Source organism: Tamandua tetradactyla, chromosome 5, assembly GCF_023851605.1.
Source record: "Tamandua tetradactyla isolate mTamTet1 chromosome 5, mTamTet1.pri, whole genome shotgun sequence".
Taxonomy (NCBI): Eukaryota; Metazoa; Chordata; class Mammalia; order Pilosa; family Myrmecophagidae; genus Tamandua; species Tamandua tetradactyla.
In genome coordinates this window covers 93,850,305-93,874,877 of record NC_135331.1, presented here as the reverse complement: position 1 = coordinate 93,874,877, position 24,573 = coordinate 93,850,305, and the positions used below count along the sequence as shown (strand labels likewise).

General features: G+C 40.7%; 1 pseudogene; it reads left to right on the top strand.

Annotated features, from left to right (window-relative positions):
- Positions 1–93: 93 nt before the first annotated feature.
- LOC143684573 (dnaJ homolog subfamily A member 1-like) lies at positions 94–18,406 on the top strand (annotated as a pseudogene).
- Positions 18,407–24,573: the final 6,167 nt, after the last annotated feature.

Genomic DNA, 24,573 nt, shown 5'->3' with positions numbered 1-24,573 from the left:
TTTGTGGACTTGAAAATTATTTGTAGTGTTATTCTCAGTCCTTAATGTTGGTGTGAGAAGGGACTATAAAATGACAGCATTTGTCGGAATTCAGTCCTGGCAAAGGGAGACATTAAATGGCATTCTGAATTAGACAAGACTGAAATGCTAGTTAACAGCACACCTAGAGTATGGACTTATTATTAGGGAGACAATCCTTTTAAAGCCCTCCTCAGCTTCAGAAAATGTTCCACCCAGTCCCTAAATGTGGCCTCAGAACTGTTTGGTGACTTTGTCACATATTACTGGGCGTAGTGATGTCACAGCGGAAGGGGTAGAGGTGGGCTGAGCCGAAGTGCAGAGCCTTGCCTTCTCTGGAAAAGGCAGATCTCTCTCCTCTTTGCTTCTGTCTGACACTGGGTCTGTAAATAGACAAAACTTACAAATGCAGCATACTGGAGGGCTGGGGGCTTCCACCTAAGGGGGTTTGGATACCAGTTGGAAGTCCAGCTGGGCTCACCCAAGTGTCTCTGCCCATGCTGTTGGGGACCTGGCTTCTGGAGCTGGGAGCTGGGGACTGGTGACTCGGATCATTCTTCTCTCACCTGTGAAGGCCCCTGGGATGGCTTTGCAGAACTGGGTTTTCCCAGTGGCCAAATAACAGTCGACTCAAGGCCATTTCACCTTAGATATCCTTGTTCCTCAGCAGCACCGATGTGGCTGTCATGTAAATGCCTTTAATCAGGGCTGCAGAGAGCTTAGACAGTGTATGTGGCAGGAAAGGAGAGGATGTGCCAGGGTGACCAGGCCAAGCCTTCTCCTTTAAAGAAGGAAGTCCTTGGGTACCAGGCCCTACAGGGTCTTGGCTGCCTCATGGCCTGTTACCTTTCTCTAGCCCAGCGTGGATCCCCACAGCACTGACCACCATTCTGGGGTAACTTTTCTTAGATTGGTGCCAACCTCATCTGTCTTGCTTTGATTGCTTGTCCCAGATTTAGGAGCCTCCTGCCCGCCCCCCTCACCCCCCCAATTTAGGAATGCTAGCATCTCTGGAGCCTGAGCACGGCCGCAACATCTAGATGTTTGGAGAAGCTGCCTGGGATAAACAGCAGGACTGTAGGTGGGCTAGTCACCTTGGTTGGGGAGGGCAGTGCTGTTCCCAAGTAAGGTCTTGGGATTTCTGCATTTGAGAGTCTTACTACAACTCTCAGGTTGTCTTCTACACCCAAAAACTGGCCAAAAAAAAATTTTTTTTAAATAACCTTTAGTTGAATAAAGGTTAGCTTTTGGTCCTAACCAAAAAGCAAGTTTCAGTGTATATCAGATGCCCCCCTTTGTTCCCTAGAGCCTTCAGTCTTTGAGGACTGGGGCTCTGTCCACCTGCTCTCCTAATGCTTGACATGTTCCCTGTCAGCCTTGGAAATACTTGAGGTCCTCATCTGAGAGAGGAGATGGGATGGATTGGGGCAGTAGGGGAACTTAGCTGTCAGGGGTGACAGTGGAGTGGGATGGATCATCTGTCTCCCCTCCTGGGAAACCTTATTCTAATGGACAAAGCTGGGAGAGCCTCTGACAGGCCTGTTGGGACCCCCTTGAGGTGAAGCTTGAGGTGGCGGTGTGGCCTGTGCCGAACCTTTGTCACTATGCCAGTCTCTCAGTGGCCGGGAGCCATGCAATGTAGTGCTGGAGGGGACCTTCCCCACTCATCCTCGAAGTCTGTGCAAAGTACCAAATGCTCCCCTTGTTTCAACATGCTTTCTTATGGGCTCCCGCTGAAGTCCCCCTCCCCCCATTTATCATAGCCTGGCCTCTTGACTGATATGGGACATTATGACTTGCATTCCTGCTATCTCCCAAAAAGTAAATTTCTAGAGATGTTCCTGGGTCTTAGATTATTTTGTGTGGCAGGTTTCCTGAGGGATGGCTACAGGTGCTCCTGCTTTGTCTAGTCCAGCACAGTTCCCGCTTTGCCCAGAGGTCCCAGTTCCTGCTGGAGAAAACAGACCCAGCAAGGAACTGGCCTCCAGGAATGCAAGATTGTTAAACATGTGAAAATCAGTGAATGTAATACACCCTATTTGTAGAAGAAAAAAGACAGAAACCACTTGCTCATCTCAGGAGACAGAAAAAGCACTTAAAACTCAACATCCGTTCATGACAAACACTCAACACACTAAGAATAGAAGGGAGATTTTTCAATGTGATAGAAGCTTCCTACAGAAAAGCCACAGCTGACATCAGCACCTGATGGTGCAAGACTGGATGTTTCCCTTTAAGATCAGAAACAAGACAAGGATGTCCTTTTCTGTTCACTTTGGTTCAACATTGTACTAGAGAGTCTAGTCACAGGGTTAGACAGGAAAATGAAATAAGGCATCCAGATTGGAAAGGAAGAGCAAAAACCATCTCTTTTTGACATGATCTTGTAAATTGGACATCCTGAGAAATCTACTGAAAACCATCATAACTAATAAATGAATTCGGCAAAGTTGCAGGACACACAAGATCAGTATATAAAAATCAATTGTATTTCTATACAGTAATAATCAAATCAAAAATAAAATCAAGAAAAAAATCCATTTATAATAGCATCTTGAAAACAAGATACTTAGGAGTAAATTTAACAAAAGAATTGTAAAATTTATACTCTGAAAACTGCAAGACACTTTGAAAGAAGTTAGATAAACACTGATGTTCATGGCAACTCTATCCGTGGTGCTAAATGGATGGAGGTGGCTGGAGGGTACATTGAGAAGCAAAAGGGTGAACTGTGGCGTGCACTGAAATATTGTGAGACTACGGAAGGAAACAAAGTTGTGAGGCATGCAATGAAGTGACTGAAACTTGAGGACATTATGTTGAGCAAAATAAGCCAGAAATAAAGGACAAAGTTTGTATGGTCTCTCTTAGAAAATACTTGTAAGAAAATTGGGACCTAGATTATAAGCTCTTAGTAACAGTCACATTTATTCCTGAGCTTTAAGTCTTATTTCTAAATTCTGAGATGTGCTCTGTGTGTATATTCCCTGAAACTTTAGGTACCTGTGCAACACCAAGACTCAGAATTGGAGTTCTGCAGCTCTGAAAGTCAGCATTGCCCCTTACAGCAACTATTAAGGAAGCCAAAAGAGAGGTTAGACTTCAATGAGAGATAAGAACGAAAGTGATTTGGTTGGGACTAAGGTACACCAGAATACAGGGTAAAGGATGATACTGTCTTGCATTTTAGAACTTCACCTACTGTATGAGACCAAAGGAAGAGATACTTATTTTGTCCAAAACTTAAATTTTCTGTAGCACACTATCTAACTTAAGCTGTCTGGCCAGTTCATTTAAATGACCCAAACACATGGAGCCTAGAATTGGGAATGAGATGGTGTAATTATGTATATTTTAATGTAATACCCTGATACATGTCAGAGTGTGTTGGGCAGATAATAAGTATTGGCAAAGGAGTGCCAGAGTAGTTTATTGGTGGAATGCTCACCTGCCACGTGAGAGACCCAGGTTACATTTCCAGCCCATGTCCCCCTTTCCGCCCCCCCCCCCCAAATGTATTGGCAAAGTCTCTAGAGGGACTGGAGAAAAAAAATGGAATTATTAAACATCCCCATCTGGGAAGCTTCTGGTACCCTCTAACATTAGGGACTCCCAAGTTAATAAGCCAAGCCCTTGACCTTGAGGTTTGCTCTTATGAAATTTATTTCTGTAATGGGGAAGCTAAGTCTACTATAATTATGCCTAAGAGTCACTTCCACAGAACCTCTTTTGTTGTTCAAATGTGGCCTCCCTCTAAGCCCAACTCTGCAAGTAAACTCATTACTCTCCCCCCTACATGGGACATGGCATCCAGGGAGGATAAGTCTCCCTGGCAATACGGGGCATGATTTCCAGGGATGAGTCTGGCCCTGGCATTATGAGATTGACAGAGCCTACCTGACCAAAAGGGGGGAAAGAAATGTAACAAAATAAGGTATCAGTGGCTGAGAGAGTTCAAATAGAGTCCAGAGGCTATTCTGGAGGTTTCTGTTATGCAAGCTTCAACTAGATACTGCTAAGTGCTACAATTTGCCAAGCCCCAACCAACAGTATTCCTGTAAACCCTAAAGATAACCTGGGGTTCTGTCTGAGGCTCTATAAAAGTTTCACTCACTAAGTTTATTTTTTAGAAACCTAAAACCTCCAGATTATTCCTGTGCCAGTTAAGCCCTGAAACCCAGAAACACCAGTCTCTCCAAGAACATCTAGTTGCATCCGTCTTCCCCGTAATATCAACACCCCTTTTCAACATGAAGAAGTTAGAATGGTCATTGCCCAAATATCCCTGATGGTTGGGAGAAACATCAAGTGAGAGGGAGACTTGTGACAAAGGATATAGGCTCTAACAAATGATTGTGATTACTGAATCACTATATTGATATTTCTTGTTAGCCTCTAATGAATTAGAACAGCGAGAAAGAAACACTTGAAATTATGGAACTGTAACACATACCACACATTGAAATTTGCTGTACTTGTTAAACTGAACTTTAAAATTTATCACTTTTTTGTGTATATGCCATATTTCTCAACAAAAGACTTTTTTTTTTTTTTTTAAAGAAATTAGATAGGACCTTAATAAATGGAAAGATATCCCATATTCTTTGGCTGAAGACTTAATATTAAGATGACAGATTCAAAGCAATTTCTGTCAAAATCTCATCTGGCTTCTTTGCAGAAACTGATGAGCTTACACTAAATTTCTATGCAAATGCCAGGGACCCAGAAGAGCCACCCAAAAAAACCTTCAAAAAGAACAAAGTTAGAGGACTCACATTTCCTGATTTCAAAACTTACTATAAAGCTATAATAATCAAGACAGTATGGTATTGACATAAGCCCTGACATAGATCAATGGAATAGAACTGAGAATTCAGACATAAACCCTCACAATTATGGTCAATGGATTTTCAAAAAGGGTACCAAGACAATGGGGAAAGAATAGTGTTTTTAACAAATAGTTCTAAGAAAAATGGATACTCACATGCAGAAGAATGAATTTGGACACCACCTCACACCATATACAAAAATTAACTCAAAATGGAAGAAAGACCTAAATTAAACAGTTGAAATTATAAACCTCTCAGTAGAAAACATAGGGGAAATTTTCAGGACCTTCTATTTGATCACAGATTGTTATATATGATACTTGTTCTGATCTGAAACTATTATATACCCCAGAAAAGCCTTGTTCTTTTAATCCTAATTCAATTTTGTGGGGGCAGACCTGTTGTAGGGTAGGATCTTTTTTTTTTAAACTTTTTTTTTACTGTGAAATATATACACAAAAAAGCAATAAATTTCAAAGCACATTGTAACAAGTAGTTATAGAACAGATTTCAAAGTTTGGTATGGGTTACTGTTCCACACTTCCAGGTTTTTCCTTCAAGCTGCTCCAAGAACCTAGAGACTAAAAGAAATGTCAATATAATGATTCAGCAGTCATATTCAGTTGTTAATCCTATCTCCTCTGTTATAACGCCTCCTTTTATCTTTCTCCCTTTCTTTAGGAGTATTTGGGCTCTGCGTATTCTAACTTTTTCATGTTGAAAAGGGATGTTGATAATGCAGGATAGGGGAATGGAACTAGTTGGTGTTCTTGGAGAGGCTGGCACCTCTGGGTTTCAGGACTTATCTGGCCTAGAAATCATCTGGAGGTTGTAGTTTTCTGGAAAGTAATCTTAGTATGTGAAACTTTCATAGAATCTCAGATAGAACCCTAGGTATTCTTTAGGGTTAACAGGAATGATTTTTGTTGGGGTTTGGTAAACCTCGTAATTAGCAATATCTAGCTGGAGCTTGCATAAAGAGTAACCTCCAGAATAGCCTCTTGATTCTATTTGAACTCTTTTAGCCACTGATACCTTCTTTTGTTACATTTCTTTTCCCCTTTTGGTCAAGTAGGCATTGTTAATTCCATGGTGCCAGGGCTAGGTTCATTCATCGGGTGGGAGCTTTTGGTCAGGTTGTTTCAATGGAGATGTGACCTGCTCAATTGTGGGTGTGACCTTTTAATTAGATTATTTCATGGAGATGTGACCACACCCATTCAAAGTGGGTCTTAGTTAGTTTACTGGAGTCCTTTAAAAGGGAAACATTTTGGACAAAGCACAAATGCTTGGAAAACCAAAATGGATAGCAGAGAAATGAAACAAAGACACAGACTTTGTTGATGTTAAGCTAAAAGATGAAATCCAGAGTTTGCCCGGGAGAAGCCCAGAGAGGAGGCCACTGGACCAGGAGCTGAAAGCAATGAAATCCAGGAGCAAAGCTTAGCAGACATCACCACGTGACTTTCCAGGTGACAGAGAAACCCCAGAAGTGATCAGCCTTTCTAGAGTGAAGGTATACTCTTGTTGATGCTTTAATTTAGACATTTTTATGGCCTTAGGACTGTATACTTATAACTTAATACATCCCCTTTATAAAAAGCCAATCTATTTTTTGTATATTGCATTCTGGCAGCATTAACAAACCGAAACCAATTTTAGTACCAGTGAAGTGGTGTGCTGCTGTTTGCAAATACCAAACACATTGGAACAATTTTGTACATGGATAAGGGGAAGGTTCTGGAAGAATTACTATATGCTTGATAGAAAAGGCCTGAATTGCTTTGGATAGACTGTTGGAAGAAATGTGGACTCTAAAGATATCTTCTGATGAGACTTTAGACAGAAATGATGAATGTAGCATTGCAAATGGAAGAAAGGTGTTCCTTGTTTGAAAGTGGCAGAGAATTTCGCAAAATTGAGTCCTGGAGTTGGATGGAAGGTAGAATTTGAAGGCAATGAACTTGGATATCTAGCTAGGGAAATTTGCAAGCTAACTGTGGAAAATGCAGCCTTGCTACTCCTTGCAGCTTGTAGGAAAATGCAGTAGGAAAGGGATAATAACTCTTGGGTAAAAAAAAGAAACCAGAAATTGATGGTCTGGAAAATTCTGGGTTTCCAGAAAGTAAGACCCCAGAGAATGTTGCCCCATGTGAGGATTTAGCCAAACATGGAAACAGTCAGCTATTACAGGGCAAGCAAGGACTGGAGATGGAGTTATCCAGAAAGGATTTGTGGAAATTCCTATTGTCTGATGGATTTGACCCTTCTATGCTGCCTGCCAAGTAAACAAATTTTTTTGTGTGCGAGATCTGAATAAATGGAACCACTGCCAGTCTGGATTAAAAGGGACAGATTGAAGGGAAAATTATTTCAAAGGCAGACAAATGGAGGAGGCCAGTTTGGAGCCAGGAAATCTCGGGCCAGGAGAGAGGAGCCACCCATGCATGTGGGGCGGGTTAGTTTGCCCTGAAAGCAGAGGGCGGGCCTTCTGCCTCCATGCTCAGGAAGAGTTTTGGCATCCCAGGCCTAAGAGAAGGTGGGGCACATTCCCTAGGGATTGGAGTGAGCCTCGCGACTGCCTCTTAGGAATTGAGTGTGTACCCTGGAGAGGGCAGAAAATCCAGGTGCTACCCTGATGTGTGGAGAGAGTCAAGCTGAGAATAAGGTGGTCTCCCCAATGTTCCCCAATACTGCAACCCTTGTCCCAGTGTTTGAAAAGAACAGGGCCGAAGCATAAACCCTTGGAAAGGGTGGGACTGCCACTCTCTCCAGCCCCAAGGATGAATGACTTTTTGACACTGAAATCTAATGGAATTTGCCCTGCAGGTTTTTAAAACTGTTTGGGTCCAGTGACCCCTGTTTTCTTTTCAGTTTTACTCTATGGAAATGAGAATGTTTAACCTATGCCTATCCCTGCTTTGTATATTGGGAGCAGATAATTTGTTCTGAGTTTCACAGACCCATGGCCAGAGAACTTTTGCCTTAGGACAGACCATTCCTGTAACTGACTTGATGAGATTTTGTAATATTGTTACTGAAATGGTTTAAGGCTTTTGTGATATTGTGATGGAGTGAAGGTATTTTGTATATGGAAATAAAATGTCCTTTGGGGGTCCAGAGGGTGGAACGTGCTGACTCAAACTGCTGTGTACCCAGAAAAGCAGTGTTCTTTTAATCCATATCCAATTTGGGTGCAGACCTATTTTAGGGTGGGATTTTTTTATTAGGTTTTTCAATGGGGATGTGATCCACCCACTTGTGGGCATGACCTTTGTTTAGACTATTTCCATGGAGATGTGATCCCACCCATTCAAGGTGGATCTTAGTTTAGTGGGGTCCTTGAAAAGGGAGATATTTTGTAGAAGGCACAGATGTTTGGAGAACAGAGCAGAGATCAGAGAAGTGAAACCAAGACACAGATGTTTGGAGATGCTAAGTAAATGATGAAATCCAGTGGCCCAGCACGGGTTGATGGCACGGCTGCCTCACTCCCTGCCCCTCGACGCCGCTGCAGCTGCTCACTGGGCCTCCTCTCTCTGGCTCAGGAGGGTGGCGTGCCACCCATGCCCATGGGCAGCCCCAGCAGGCAGGCATGGTGGCGGTGGCGCTGTCCAGCTCCTGCACCCAGCCTGCGGTGCACCGCCACTGCAGCTGCCAGGCGTGTACGTTCAGGTTTCCCAGCACAAACATCAAGATCCTGTTCACCGACCAAAGGGAGAGACGTTTATTTGGAAACATCAGCACTACCATAGCAACAGCAGAGGTAAATAACGGGGAGAGGGATAAGAGTTAAGAGGAGGTTTAGATTTCCCATTTGGTGACAGTGTGTTTATTGGTTATCTATCTCTTGGAAACAATGAAATTACCTAAATTTCAGAATGTTGAATGACTGTGGACTTTGGGCCCTCTACATGATGCCTGATGAATGCATGTGGCTGAAGGATGCACTGACTGAGAAGTAGATTGACGAAGGCAGTGTATACATATGATTGAATGTTGTGCTGCTACATCAAGGAACACAGTCATGAGGCATGCAACAATGTGAGTGAACGTGTGGGATATTTGGTGAGGCAAAATAAACCAGAAACAAAAGGACAATTGTGGTATGGTTTCCTTTAGAAAATACTTATAAGAAAACAGGGGCCTAGACTGTACGTTTTTATAGCAGACACATTTAGTCCAGAGTGGTAATTATTATTTCTGAATTTTGAGAGACTGATTTATGTATATATATCTTGATATTTAGAGATAAGAACAAAGCCAATTAGGTCGGGGTTAAAGTAATTCAGTAATGAAAACAGTGTCTATATTTTAGAACCACACATACTCTTTGAGACCAAAGGAAGAAAGGTTTATTTGGTCTGGAACCTAAATTTTCTGTAGCACATAATCTAAATTAACCTATCTGTAGAGCTCATTTGAACAATTGAAACACAGGGAATAAGAAAGAGGTCCTTTAATCCTGTATAGCTTAATGTAATACTTCCTAGAGTAGATTAAGCAGATAATCAAAAAGTATTGGCAAAGTCCCTTGAGGGATGGGAGAAAAAATATGAAACTATTAAACTTTACCATCAGGGAATCCCCCTGATACTGTGTCACCCAAATCAATAGGCCAAACCCTTGATTTGAGGCTTACTTTTGCGAAGCTTAAATATGTAGTGGAGAAGCTTAACCTACCTATAGGTATGCCTAAGAGTTACTTCCAGAGGACCTCTTTTGTTCCTCAGATGTGGCCTCACTCTCTCTAAGCCCAACGCTGCAAGTGAAATCATCGCCCTCCCCCCTATGTAGGACATGACATCCGGGGTGAAAGTCTCCCTGGCAGCGTGGGAGATGACTCCCAGGAATGAATCCGCCCCTGATACCGTGGGATCAACAATTCTATCCTGACCAAAAGGGGAAAAAGAAGTGTAACAAAGTATCAATGGCAGAGAGTGTTCAACTAGAGCTGAGAGGCTACTCTGGAGGTCACTCTTAGACATTGCTGCTTATCATAACCCCAACCAAGACCATTCCAGCCAATCCTAAAGAACATCTAACGCAATTTATAAGATTCCACAAGGGTTTCGTGCACTAGGGTAACTTTCCAAAAAACTTACAACCTCCAGATGGGTCCCTGGTCCAGATAAGTCCTGAAACCTAGAGGGCCCAGCCTCTCCAGAACATCAGATAGTTCTATCTCCCTACCCCATATTATCAACAGCCCCTTCCAACATGAAAAAGTTAGAATGGGCATAGCCCAAATACCCCTAAAGACAGGCAGGGATAGAAAGATCAAAGGTGATGGTGGAGTTATACAGAGAAGCTAGGTTTTAACAAATGAATATGACTGCTAGTCATTAAATTGACATCTCTTTTAGTCTCCAGTATTTTAGAGCAGATAGAAGTAAAAACCTAAAATTGTGGATTTGTAACCCATGCCAAACTCTGAAATATGTTTTACAACTAATTGTGGTGCTGTGCTTTGAATGTTATTGCTTTTTTGTATATGTGTTATTTTTCACAAAAAAAGAAAAAAAAAGTGGATTGTGATGATAAAAAGTATTTATGTCTTCTGGTCTCCTATGTTCTGGAGCAACTGTAAGGAAAAATCTGAGATGATGGTATGGTAGCCCACAATAAACTCTGGGATTTGTCCTGTAACTACTCGTTGAAAGTGCTTTGAAAACTATTGCTTTTTTCTTTCTTTGCTTTGTATATGTGTTATAACTTACAATAAAAAAGTTTAAAAAAAAAGCCAATCCATTTCTGGTATATTGCATTCTGGCAGCATTAGCAAACTGAAACTACATTAAAAGGGCAACAAAATGAAAAATAGATAAATTGGCTTCAATCAAAATTTAAAACTTTTGTGCATCAAAGGACATTATCAAGAAAGTGAAAAGAAAACCTAGAGAATAGGAAAAACTAGTTGCAAAATCCTTTATCTGACAGTGACATGCTCCTTCCCACTCCCCCTCCCCGGCCTTGGCCCACTCACTGGTTGTAAAAATGGTGAAAGAAACCACTTACTATGATGTTTTGGAGGTCAAACCCAAAGCCACACAGGAAGAGCTGAAAAAGGCTTACAGGAAACTAGCCTTGAAATACCATCCTGATAAAAATCCAAATGAAGGCAAGAAGTTTAAAGAAATTTTTCAAGCTTATGAAGTGTTCTCTGATGCAAAGAAAAGAGAATTATATGACAAAGGAGGAAAACAGGCTATCAAAGATGGTAGAGCAGGTAGGGGGTTGGGATCCCCTATGGACATCTTTGATATGTTTTTTGGAGGTGGTGGAAGGATGCAGAGAGAAAGGAGAGGTAAAAATGTTGTACCTTAGCTCTCAGTTACCTTAGAAGATATATATAACAGGGACAAAACAACCAGCTCTGCAAAAGAATGTGATTTGTGACAAATGTGAAGGCTGAGGTTTTAAAATAGGAGCAGTTGAGTGCTATCCCAATTGCCAAGGTACTGGAATGCAAGTATGAATTCATCAGATAGGACCTGGAATGGTTCAGCAAATTCAGTGTGTTCATGGACTGCCAAGGCCATGGGGAGTGGACCAGTCCTAAAGATAGATGTAAAAGTTGCAGTGAAAGGAAGAAGAGAAGATTCTAGAAGCTTATATTGACAAAGGCATGAAAAATGGCCAAAAGATAACATTCCGTGGTGAAGGAGACCGAAAGACAAGACTGCATCCAGGAGATATTATCATTGTTTTAGATCAGAAGGATCACAGTGTTTTTTTTTTGTTTTTTTTTTTATTAACGGAAAAAAAAAATAAATTAACACAACATTTAGAAATCATACCATTCTACATATGCACTCAGTAATTCTTAACATCATCACATAGATGCATGATCATCGTTTCTTAGTACATTTGCATCGGTTTAGAGGAACTAGCAACACAACAGAAAAAGATACAGAATGTTAATATAGAGAAAAGAAATAAAAGTAGTAATAATAGTAAAAAAAAAAACCCTATAGCTCAGATGCAGCTTCATTCAGTGTTTTAACATGATTACTTTACAATTAGGTATTATTGTGCTGTCCATTTTTGAGTTTTTGTATCTAGTCCTGTTGCACAGTCTGTATCCCTTCAGCTTCAATTACCCATTATCTTACCCTGTTTCTAACTCCTGCTGGACTCTGTTACCAATGACATATTTCAAGTTTATTCTCGAATGTCCGTTCACATCAGTGGGACCATACAGTATTTGTCCTTTAGTTTTTGGCTGGACTCACTCGGCATAATATTCTCTAGGTCCATCCATGTTATTACATGCTTCATAAGTTTATCTTGTCTTAAAGCTGCATAATATTCCATCGTATGTATATACCACAGTTTGTTTAGCCATTCTTCTGTTGATGGACATTTTGGCTGTTTCCATCTCTTTGCAATTGTAAATAATGCTGCTATAAACATTGGTGTGCAAATGTCCGTTTGTGTCTTTGCCCTTAAGTCCTTTGAGTAGATACCTAGCAATGGTATTGCTGGGTCGTATGGCAATTCTATATTCAACTTTTTGAGGAACCGCCAAACTGCCTTCCACAGTGGTTGCACCATTTGACATTCCCACCAACAGTGGATAAGTGTGCCTCTTTCTCTGCCTCCTCTCCAGCACTTATCATTTTCTGTTTTGTTGATAATGGCCATTCTGGTGGGTGTGAGATGATATCTCATTGTGGTTTTGATTTGCATTTCTCTAATGGCCAGGGACATTGAGCATCTCTTCATGTGTCTCTTGGCCATCCGTATTTCCTCTTCTGGTAGGTGTCTGTTCAAGTCTTTTTCCCATTTTTGTAATTGGGTTGGCTGTCTTTTTGTTGTTGAGTTGAACAATCTCTTTATAAATTCTGGATACTAGACCTTTGTCTGATATGTCATTTCCAAATATTATCTCCCATTGTGTAGGCTGTCTTTCTACTTTCTTGATGAAGTTCTTTGATGCACAAAAGTGTTTAATTTTGAGGAGCTCCCATTTCTTTCTTTCTTTCTTCAGTGCTCTTGCTTTAGGTTTAAGGTCCATAAAACCGCCTCCAGTTGTAAGATTCATAAGATATCTCCCTACATTTTCCTCTAACTGTTTTATGGTCTTAGACCTAATGTTTAGATCTTTGATCCATTTTGAGTTAACTTTTGTAAAAGGTGTGAGATACGGGTCTTCTTTCATTCTTTTACATATGGATATCCAGTTGTCTAGGCACCATTTATTGAAGAGACTGTTCTGTCCCAGATGAGTTGGCTTGACTGCCTTATCAAAGATCAAATGTCCATAGATGAGAGGGTCTATATCTGAGCACTCTATTCGATTCCATTGGTCGATATATCTATCTTTATGCCAATACCATGCTGTTTTGACCACTGTGGCTTCATAATATGCCTTAAAGTCCGGCATCGCGAGACCTCCAACTTCGTTTTTTTTCCTCAAGATGTTTTTAGCAATTCAGGGCAACCTGCCCTTCCAGATAAATTTGCTTATTGGTTTTTCTAATTCTGAAAAATAAGTTGTTGGGATTTTGATTGGTATTGCATTGAATCTGTAGATCAGTTTAGGTAGGATTGACATCTTAATTATATTTAGTCTTCCAATCCATGAACACGGTATGCCCTTCCATCTATTTAGGTCTTCTGTGATTTCTTTTAGCAGTTTTTTGTAGTTTTCTTTATATAGGTTTTTTGTCTCTTTGGTTAAATTTATTCCTAGGTATTTTATTCTTTTAGTTGTGATTGTAAATGGGATTCGTTTCTTGATTTCCCCCTCAGGTTGTTCATTACTAGTGTATAGAAAAGCTACAGATTTTTGAATGTTGATCTTGTAGCCTGCTACTTTGCTGTACTCATTTATTAGCTCTAGTAATTTTGTTGTGGATTTTTCCGGGTTTTCGACGTATAGTATCATATCGTCTGCAAACAGTGATAGTTTTACTTCTTCCTTTCCAATTTTGATGCCTTGTATTTCTTTTTCTTGTCTAATTGCTCTGGCTAGAACTTCCAACACAATGTTGAATAATAGTGGTGATAGTGGACATCCTTGTCTTGTTCCTGATCTTAGGGGGAAAGTTTTCAATTTTTCCCCATTGAGGATGATATTAGCTGTGGGTTTTTCATATATTCCCTCTATCATTTTAAGGAAGTTCCCTTGTATTCCTATCTTTTGAAGTGTTTTCAACAGGAAAGTATGTTGAATCTTGTCAAATGCCTTCTCTGCATCAATTGAGATGATCATCTGATTTCTGCTTTGATTTGTTGATGTGGTGTATTACATTAATTGATTTTCTTATGTTGAACCATCCTTGCATGCCTGGGATGAATCCTACTTGGTCATGATGTATAATTATTTTAATGTGTTGTTGGATACGATTTGCTAGAATTTTATTGAGGATTTTTGCATCTGTATTCATTAGAGAGATTGGTCTGTAGTTTTCTTTTTTTGTAATATCTTTGCCTGGTTTTGGTATGAGGGTGATGTTGGCTTCATAGAATGGATTAGGTAGTTTTCCCTCCACTTCGATTTTTTTTAAGAGTTTGAGGAGAGTTGGTACTAATTCTTTCTGGAATGTTTGATAGAATTCACATGTGAAGCCGTCTGGTCCTGGACTTTTCTTTTTAGGGAGCTTTTGAATGACTAATTCAATCTCTTTACTTGTGATTGGTTTGTTGAGGTCATCTATTTCTTCTTGAGTCAAAGTTGGTTGTTCATGTCTTTCCAGGAACCCGTCCATTTCATCTAAATTGTTGTATTTATTAGCGTAAAGTTGTTCATAGTATCCTGTTATTACCTCCTTTATTTTTGTGAGGTCAGTAGTTATGTCTCCTCTTCCATCTCTGATCTTATTTATTTGCATCCTCTCTCTTCTTCTTTTTGTCAATCTTGCTAAGGGCCCATCAATCTTATTGATTTTCTCATAGAACCAACTTCTGGTCTTATTGATTTTCTCTATTGTTTTCATGTTTTCAATTTCATTTATTTCTGCTCTAATCTTTGTTATTTCTTTCCTTTTGCTTGCTTTGGGATTAGTTTGCTGTTCTTTCTCCAGTTCTTCCAAGTGGACAGTTAATTCCTGCATTTTTGCCTTTTCTTCTTTTCTGATATAGGCATTTAGGGCAATAAATTTCCCTCTTAGCACTGCCTTTGCTGCATCCCATAAGTTTTGATATGTTGTGTTTTCATTTTCATTCGCCTCTAGGTATTTACTAATTTCTCTTGCAATTTCTTCTTTGACCCACTTGTTGTTTAAAAGTGTGTTGTTGAGCCTCCATGTATTTGTGAATTTTCTGGCACTCCGCCTATTATTGATTTCCAACTTCATTCCTTTATGATCCGAGAAAGTGTTGTGTATGATTTCAATCTTTTTAAATTTGTTAAGACTTGCTTTGTGACCCAGCATATGGTCTATCTTTGAGAATGATCCATGAGCACTTGAAAAAAAGGTGTATCCTGCTGTTGTGGGATGTAATGTCCTATAAATGTCTGTTAAGTCTAGCTCCTTTATAGTAATATTCAGATTCTCTATTTCTTTATTGATCCTCTGTCTAGATGTTCTGTCCATTGATGAGAGTGGTGAATTGAAGTCTCCAACTATTATGGTATATGTGTCTATTTCCCTTTTCAGTGTTTGCAGTGTATTCCTCACGTATTTTGGGGCATTCTGGTTCAGTGCGTAAATATTTATGATTGTTATGTCTTCTTGTTTAATTGTTCCTTTTATTAGTATATAGTGTCCTTCTTTGTCTCTTTTAACTGTTTTACATTTGAAGTCTAACTTGTTGGATATTAGTATAGCCACTCCTGCTCTTTTCTGGTTGTTATTTGCATGAAATATCTTTTCCCAACCTTTCACTTTCAACCTATGTTTATCTTTGGGTCTAAGATGTGTTTCCTGTAGACAGCATATAGAAGGATCCTGTTTTTTAATCCATTCTGCCAATCTATGTCTTTTGATTGGGGAATTCAGTCCATTAACATTTAGTGTTATTACTGTTTGGATAATATTTTCCTCTACCATTTTGTCTTTTGTATTATATATATCTGACTTTCCTTCTTTCTACACTCTTCTCCATACCTCTCTCTTCTGTCTTTTCGTATCTGACTCTAGTGCTCCCTTTAGTATTTCTTGCAGAGCTGGTCTCTTGGTCACAAATTCTCTCAGTGACTTTTTGTCTGAGAATGTTTTAATTTCTCCCTCATTTTTGAAGGACAATTTTGCTGGATATAGGAGTCTTGGTTGGCAGTTTTTCTCTTTTAGTAATTTAAATATATCATCCCACTGTCTTCTAGCTTCCATGGTTTCTGCTGAGAAATCTACACATAGTCTTATTGGGTTTCCCTTGTATGTGATGGATTGTGTTTCTCTTGCTGCTTTCAAGATCCTCTCTTTCTCTTTGACCTCTGACATTCTAACTAGTAAGTGTCTTGGAGAACGCCTATTTGGGTCTAATCTCTTTGGGGTGTGCTGCACTTCTTGGATCTGTAATTTTAGGTCTTTCATAAGAGTTGGGAAATTTTCAGTGATAATTTCTTCCATTAGTTTTTCTCCTCCTTTTGCCTTCTCTTCTCCTTCTGGGACACCCACAACACGTATATTTGTGCGGTTCACATTGTCCTTGAGTTCCCTGATACCCTGTTCAAATTTTTCCATTTTTTTCCGGATAGTTTCTGTTTCTTTTTGGAATTCAGATGTTCCATCCTCCAAATCACTAATTCTATCTTCTGTCTCTTTAAATCTATCATTGTAGGTATCCATTGTTTTTTCCATCTTTTCTACTTTATCCTTCACTTCCATAAGCTCTGTGATTTGTTTTTTCAGTTTTTCTATTTCTTCTTTTTGATCAGCCCATGTCTTCTTCATGTCCTCCCTCAATTTATCGATTTCGTTTTTGAAGAGGTTTTCCATTTCTGTTCGTATGTTCAGCATTAGTTGTTTCAGCTCCTGTATCTCATTTGAACTATTGGTTTGTTCCTTTGACTGGATCATATTTTCAATTTTCTGAGCATGATCTGTTATCTTCTGCTGGCGTCTGGGCATTTAGTCAGATTTCCCTGGGTGTTAGACCCCACAGGTTGAAAGATTTTTCTGTGAAATCTCTGGGTTCTGTTTTTCTTATCCTGCCCAGTGGGTGGCGCTCGTGGCACACGTTTGTCTACGGGTTCCACCAGTGAAAGTTGCTGTGGGTCCTTTAACTTTGGAAAACTCTCGCTGTAGGGGAGGTTCGGCAGCCGAAGCATCTTGGAAGAGTGCCAGCCGGCCCGGGGGTCCGAACGTGGGGAGGGTCGCTGGCCACCACAGCACGGGAGAGCGCCCGACCGAATTTCCTAGTCGGCCTGGGGTGCCAAGCGTGGCGGGAGAGCACCAGCTGTCTCAGCCCGGGAGAGTGCACTGTTCCCAGCCGGACCGGGGAGTCATGTGTTTGGAAGGGACCCCCCGGTCACCGTTCTCTGCAGTCTGGGGATTTCCGACCCAACTCTCTCAGTTGGTCAGGGGGGCCTCGCGTGGTGGGGGCGCCAGCCGCCGCGGCCCACGGGGACCGCCTGCCCAATTCTGCCAGCTGGCCTGGGAAGGAGGAAGGGAGGGACTCCGGCCGCTTGCCGTCCCGTCCGGGAAAGCCCGCGCCCCTCGGCGATCTCACCGGAGCTGGTTCTCCCAGACAGTCAGCCGTTCCAGGATGGGGTACACCGTCCCTTTGATCTCCGTCGTGGCTCTGGGAGCTGCTCTGTATTGTCTCCACTCCCCCAGTAGCTGTTCTGGAGGAGGAAAGGTGAGGGTGGCAAGGCTGTTGAGGCCGGTGGCAGAGAAGCCGGTGAAGGCGGAAGAGGGCACGGTGGTGGTTGGAGAGCCGCCGGAGCAGGAGGGGGAAGAGGGGAGAGGAGGGCGGGCGGGCTGGCTGCTGCGGGGCTTGGGCGCCGTGCGCCGGGCCGGTGGACAAAGAGGGGAGAGGAGGGCGGGCGGGCTGGCTGCTGTGGGGCGTGGGCGCCGCGCACCGGGCCGGCGGACAAAGAGCGATCACAGTGTTTTTACATGACAAGAAGACTTCTCCATACAGCTGGTTGAAGCATTGTGTGGCTTCCAAAGTCAATACACAGTCTCGATAACCAAACCATAATCATCACCTCTTATCCAGGTCATATCTTCAAGCATGGAGATAGCAAATTTGTGCTAAATGAAGGCATGCCAATTTATCGTAGGCCATATGAAAAGGGTCACCTAATCATTGAATTTAAGGTAGACTTTCTTGACAATGGCTTTCTCTCTCCTGATAAACTGTCTTTGCGACAAACTCCTACCTCAGAAGAGAGAAGTAGAAGAAACTGATGAAATGGATCAGGTAGAACTGGTGGGCTTTGATCCCAATCAGGAAAGATGGCGCCACTACAATGGAGAAGCACAAGGATGACGAGAATCACCCCAGAGGTTGTGTTCAGTGCTAAGCCTCTTAGCTGGAGCCAGGGAATGCCACACCCTCCTGGCATCTTATATGCATTCGTGAATAAGTGAAGGACTGTAATCATAATATTCTCACTACTTGCTATTGTTTTTGTTTTAATATTCAACTATAGTAGTGTTTTAAAAGTTAAATGAAGAATAAACTCAAATATAAAACTAAAAAAAAAATCCTATGTCTGATAAGGGATTAATATCCAGAATATAAAAAGAACTCCTATGCTCAAAGACAAAAAGACAAACAACCTAATTAAAGACCATGAAAGGATTTGAATAGACATTTCTCCAAATGAAATATACAAATAGCCAACAAATACATGAAAAGACATTCAATATCATTAGCCATCAGGGAATGCAAATCAAAAGCATAATGAGCCCAGTTAAGATGGAGTTAGACTCTCCAGGTCTCTGCTCCCCTTCCCCGCCCCTCCACAGCACACACAAGCGCTGAGCAACCAGCAAGAACTGGCAGAAACATCTTTCTCAAACTACCAGAAAACATTTAAAAGATTGCATGAACAGGGGAATACCAAATCAAGGCACAGACAATTTTAAAATGGGAAGATCTGGCATTCTTGCTGGCTCCTCATCCATCCCCTCACCATATTCGCACAGAGCTGCCCCACATTCCTAGTGCAGGTCCCTGGTCCTGGTTCCTGAGAGGAATAGAGTAACCGCATGTACTGGGGGCATGTATGGCTATGTCAATTTATATGGTGGCAGTTTAAAGGATTGAACAGTGCACTCATTGTGGGCCCACTGTCCCAGAACTTGACCTGCACATGGAAGGCAGCTCAAAAAGCTTTCCTACTGAATGCTGTAGGAGAACATTAAAATTGTAGCTGCCTATGAAAAGGTTTGCTGGCTGTAGGATACACAGTTGGGTTCACAGGACCATGAGAAAACAATGTTTCCTAGGGAAGAGGGGACACTCAGATCCTTATAAATAAGGAAATTCTTAGGGTTACAGACATGCCCAGAACAAGATTCATGTACAGAAAGGACTGGGGAGGACCCTACACTTTTACCTTGAGCTATTCTCTAAATTTATTATATGGCTAACATCTGAAGAAGTGGACACATACAAGCCAATCTGCAAACACTGGGAAAGGTGTTTTCTACCTTTTTGTTGTTGTTGTTAGCTGCTGGCATTCAAGGAAATCTCTGACATGACACTCGCTGACATGGATAGCAGCTTAAGGAACAGATGCCTCAGAGTTTAAACTCCAGCAATAACACATAAAAATATCGGATGTCTAGGTTTCAACAAAAGATTACCAAACACACGAAGGAACAGGAAGTGATGGCTCAGGCAAATGAGCAGATTAAAGCATTAGAAACTATCAATGAGGAGGACTTGACCTGGGACATACCAGACAAAGACATTTAAAAAGTGGTCCTATATATGCTCAAAGAGCTAAAGGAAAACATGAATAAAGAACTAAATGTCATTAGGAAAACTATAGATTAACATGAAGACAATATTAATAAAGAGAACCATACAGAGCTGAAGACCACAGAGAGAGAGAGAGAGAGAGGGAGAGAGAGATTGAGAGAGGAAGGACATGCGGGAGGGAGGGAGGCAGGCAGGGAGGAAGGAAGTAAAAAAAAAAAAACCCAGAGTGGTTCAACAGAAGATTGGAGTTGGCAAAAGGAAGAATTAGTGAACTTGAACATAAGACAATTGGAATCATACAATCTGAGGATCAGAAAGAAGAATGAAAAAAAGTGAACAGAGCCTGAGGAACCTGTGGGACACCATCAAGCACACCAACATACACATTCTGGGAGTACCAGAAGGAGAACAAAAGGGGCAGATAGTCAAAGAAATGATGGCTGAAAACTTTCCAAATTTAACAAAAGACATGAAAATAGATATCCAAGATGCTCAACAAACACCAAACTGGATTAAACCCAAATAGATGCACACTAAAACTTATGATCAAACTGCTGAATGTCAAAAAAAGAGAATTCTGTAAGCTGCAAGAGAAGCAGCAAACTAGTGAGTCTCAATAAGATTAAATGCCAGTTCCTCATTGGAAACTATGGTGGCAAGAAGTCATTAGGATGACACATTTAAAGTCCTGAAAGGAAAAAATTGCCAACCAAGTATTCTATATTTGGCTGTTTTTGTTTTCCTGCTGCTAAAACAAATACCATACAATGGGTTGGCTTAAACAATAAGAATTTATTTGTTGATGGTTTTGAGGCAAGAAGAAGTTCCAAACCAAGGTATCGTCAAGGCAATGCTTTCTCCCAGAAGACTGTGGTATTCTGGGTCTGGCTGCCAGAGATCTTGGCCGTTGGCTTTTTGGTCACCTGGCAATACCCATGGAGGTCTCCCCTTGGAAGTCCCATTGACTTCCAGCTTCTGGCTGCTTCCTTTGGCTCTCTCTCTCTCTCTCTCTCTCTCTCTCTCTCTCTCTCTCTCTCTCTGTGTGGCCTTCCCTAATAAGTGCTATTATAAGAGCTTCAGTAAAGGATTAAGACCCATCTTGATAGAATTGGGCCTCACCTTAACTGAAGTAACCATATCAGAAGGTACTATTTACAATGGGTTCATACTCACAGGAATGAATTAAGTTTAATATGCTTTTCTGGGATACATGGCTCCAAATCATGACACTGGCAAAACTTTCTTTGAAAACTGAGAGCGAGATTAAGATATTTCCAGTTAAACAAAATCTGAGGGACTTTGTCACCACTAGACTGGCCATATAAAGGATGCTAAAGAGGGTACTTCAGGTTGAAAGGAAGGGAGAATAGACAAGAGGTTGAAGCCACATTAAGAAATAAAGATCTCCAGTGTGGGTAACAACATGGGTGAATATAAATGCCAGTACTGTGGTATTTTCAGTTTGTAACTCCATTTCTTTCTTTCTAGAGGATCTAAAAGGCAAAAGCACAAAATGTAGTGATAAATTGGGGTTTTGGACTCAGAACATATAACATTATGTGATAAGATTTACATAAAGGTGGGGGACAGAGCGGTATAGGATAATAATTTGTGTATATTATTGAAGTTAAGTTGGAATTAAAGCGAAGGAGATTGTTATAGATTTAGGATGTTAAATTTAAGTCCCATGGTAACTACAAAAAAAAAATCTGAGAATATGCAAGTTCATAGAGACAGAAATTAGAGTACAGGTTGCCAGGAGTTAGGGGGCAAGGCAATGGGGAGTTAATGCATAATGTGCATAGGGTGTCTGATTGGCGAGATGGGAAAATTTTAGTAATGGGAGATAATGAGGGTACCACAATATTGTGAGTGTTATTAATCCCATTGTTTGGTATGCTTGGGAGTGGTTGAGATGGGAAAGTCTGTTGTATTTAAGTTTCCAGAATAATAATAATAAAAAACTTATAAAGAGAGTGCGACTAAAGAGATAATGACAATCTAATGCAATACACAATCCTGGATGGGATCTAGCAAGAGAGGAAGAAAGGCTCAAAGGCTCATTACTGAACCAATGTTGGTACATTTGAAAAAATTGGAATATAGACTGCAGGCTTTACATCAATGTTGAATTTCTTGAACTTGATAACTACACTTAAGGTGGTTACATAAGTGAATATCCTTGTTAGGAAATGTACATGGCAATTTCGCATATTCAAGGAGCATGATGTATACAATCTGTACTCAAGTGTTCAGAAAATAGATTGATAAATAGATACAAACAGACAGGCAGATGGATAGGCAGAATGATATGGCAAATACAGCAAAATTTTAAAATTAGCAGATCAGGATATCTAAGGAAATGGGTGTGTATTGGAGTTCTCAGTATGGGGTTTGTATTATTTTTGCAACTGTCCCATAAGTTTGTAATCCTTTCAAAATAAAAAGTTTAAAGAAAAAAAAGATTTTAACAAACCACAATGAGAAGCTACTTTAAAGTTTAAAGAAAAAAATGATTTAAAAAACCCTTAACATGCTATTTCATACCTGTAATCATGAAGTTAGGATTTAAGAAATGATCATGATTATTGAATCATTATATAGATATTTGTTTTCACTTTCTATTATATTAAAATAGCTAGAGGGAATACCTGAAATTACTAAACTATAATCCACTTGCCTTGATCTCTGATAATGCTTGTATAATTATATAGCTTTTATCCTGTAATTGTAAAAAACCTTGTGATTGACCCTCACTTATACCCCCTTATCCTGTTTTCAACTTTAGAGTCTTATGACCACTTAAGACAGTCCCTAATGTTTATTAATGTAGGGCCTTGAGTCAGCCCAGAACTAACCCACCCCAAGTCCAAAGCTACCTTGATAGACATAGCTGGATCCAACCAACATTGACCCACATGACATGCACGGTAGCTTAAACCTTAACCTGTAGGTGACCTATCCCTTATTATAATCTTGCATATGTTCTGTGACTAAGCATGTCATCAATCTGTGTATGCTTAATAATCAGATCATCTTTAATCTCATCATCTCAAGCCATTGTGCTCATTATCCTAAAACATGCCCATCTTTTGATACTATAAAACTCCCATCTTTTGATACTATAAAACTATCAGAATTACTGTGTTTGGGAACACAGATATTTAGGCTGATAGGTCACCTGATCCCCTGCTTCACGCCTAGCAATAAAATCTCTCTGTCTTTGAAACTCCAGTGTCTCAGGAATTGGTCATTTGAGCACATCGGGCAGAGAACCCACCATTTTTTTTTTTATCAGTATCGCGCAGATAATAAGTGACAGCAAGGACATGAGACTCTCATATGCTTCTGGTGGAATATCAAGTGGTGTAGCTGCTTTGGAGATCAGCCTGGAAGTTCCTCAAAAAGTTAGAGTAATCACATGACCCAGTGATTCTATTCCTATTATCTAGTTTACTCTCAGTATACACCCAAGAGAAATGAAAGCATGCCTATACAAAAACTTATTCATGAATATTCATAGCAGCATTATTCATGATAGCCTAGAAGTGTAAACAAGCAAATGTCCATCAGTTGATGAATGGGTAAATAAAATGTGGTATATCCATACAATGGACTATTACTCAGCTATAAAAAAAGAATGAAGTACTGAGATATGTTGCAACATGGATAGACCTTGAAAACATTATGCTAAGTGAAAGAAGCTATTCACAAAAGGCAACATATTGTATGATTCCATTTAAATAAAATGTTAAGAATAGGCAAATGTATTAAGACAGAAAATAGATTAGTGGTTGTCTAGGGCTGAGTGTAGGGGTGGGGTTTGCAGGAAAATGGAGAGTGATTGCTATTGGGTACTGGTTTCTTTTCGGGATGATGGAGGTTAAGCATGGGCTCAGCAACTTGGGCCAACCTGGCTACAGCTACTGCTGAATGTCCAATCTGCCAGTAGCAGAGACCAGCAGTCAATCACTGATATGGCACCACTCCCAAAGATAATCAGCCTGTGGCCTGGTGGCAAGTTGATTACATTGCACCACTTCCATCAAGGAATGGACAGCGTTTTGTTCTAACTGGAGTTTGTCTCCAGTCACATACTCTGGATACTGGTCTGCCTTCCCTGCATGCAAGGCTTCTGCCAAAACTTCCATCTATAACTTACAGGATGCCTTATCCACTGTTGTGGTATTCCACACAGCATTGCTTCTGATTAAAAAAAAAAAAAACACTTCATGGCAAATGAAGCATGGGAATGGACACATTCATGGAATTCATTGGTCATACCATGTTCCTCATGGTGAAGCAGGTAGACTGATAGAACAGTTGAATGGCCTGTTTTTTTTTTGTATGCTGTATGGCAGGGTCACATTTCATTCTTTTTCCATGTGAGTATCCTGTTATTGCAGTATCATTTGTTGAATTTTTGTTTGTTTTTGTTGTTTGTTTGTTTTGGGAAGTGCATAGGACAGGAATCAAAGCCAGGTCTCCTGCATGACCAGTGAGAATTCTACCACTGAACTACCCTTGCACCCCCTTGAATGGCCTTTTGAAGACTCAATAATAGTGCCAACTGGGTGGGCATACTCTGTAGGGCTGGGGCAGTTGTTCTCCAGGAAACTATGTCTAAATCAACACTCTATGTTGTTACTTCTCCTGTAGCCAAGATTCACAGGTCCAGGAGTTAAGAGATGGAAATGGGAGTGGCACCTCTCACTATCATCCCTAGTGATCACCAAAAAACGTTTTTTTTTTTTGTTTTTTTTTCACATGGGCAGGCACTGGGAATCGAACCCAGGTCCTCTGGCATGGCAGGTGAACATTCTTGCCTGCTGAACCACCGTGGCCAGCCCAGAAAAAGTTTTTTTGCTTCCTGTCCCCAGAACCTTAAGCTCTGCTG